At 42.0% G+C, this 581-nt stretch overlaps 1 protein-coding gene across 2 annotated transcripts in view; it reads left to right on the top strand.

Annotated features, from left to right (window-relative positions):
* Positions 1 to 267: 267 nt before the first annotated feature.
* LOC119594202 (protein bric-a-brac 2-like) overlaps positions 268 to 581 on the top strand; it is a gene marked incomplete in the record, with an annotated part of 27,988 nt that continues 27,674 nt past the window's right edge. For both annotated transcript variants that reach the window (XM_037943273.1, XM_037943272.1), the window contains 1 exon segment: positions 268 to 299.

The raw sequence follows: 581 nt of genomic DNA, 5'->3' as shown, positions 1-581 counted from the left end.
GAGGATCAACAACTACTTTTAAACATAAGTGTGTTTGAGTTATGTTCTCTTACACTTTGTAAATGTGTGCGAATAAAATACAGAATAAATGAAACTACTTGTTTATTAATACATAGATAAAATAAAATGTATCAGGCAGAAATTATATGCATTTGTAATGGCGCTACATCGAGCCCCGCGCGTTATTGGAACCTCGGGAAATAAGGAAGTAGAAAAAGAGAAGAAACAGGCCGTGTGCTCCACCTTTTCTCTCGTCTATCTGTCTCTGTGGAAGACGAGGAAAGCGAACAAGAAAGAAGGTGAGTGGGACATAGTCGGAAAATTAAGTGATTTTGTTTGTGTTCGACATGGCACGGCGATGAAATCAGTGTAAAATGACTCCAAGCAACGGAAGGTAAGTGAATGAAGCACAGAAGCCAACGAACAGGCGAGTAACACGGAGAATATCGAAACTAGATCAGGGGACGGAGGAGGGAGGCGAGAGAAATGGAGGAAGAGAACGCCGATAAATGGAGGGCCGAAAGGGGGTTGGTGCGCATATCACTGGAGAAACGTGAATTTGGTGATTATTGTTACTGCAT

The sequence above is a fragment of the Penaeus monodon genome, chromosome 33 (genome assembly GCF_015228065.2).
Source record: "Penaeus monodon isolate SGIC_2016 chromosome 33, NSTDA_Pmon_1, whole genome shotgun sequence".
NCBI classification, from domain to species: Eukaryota; Metazoa; Arthropoda; class Malacostraca; order Decapoda; family Penaeidae; genus Penaeus; species Penaeus monodon.
This window is presented reverse-complemented; position numbering and strand designations above follow the sequence as displayed.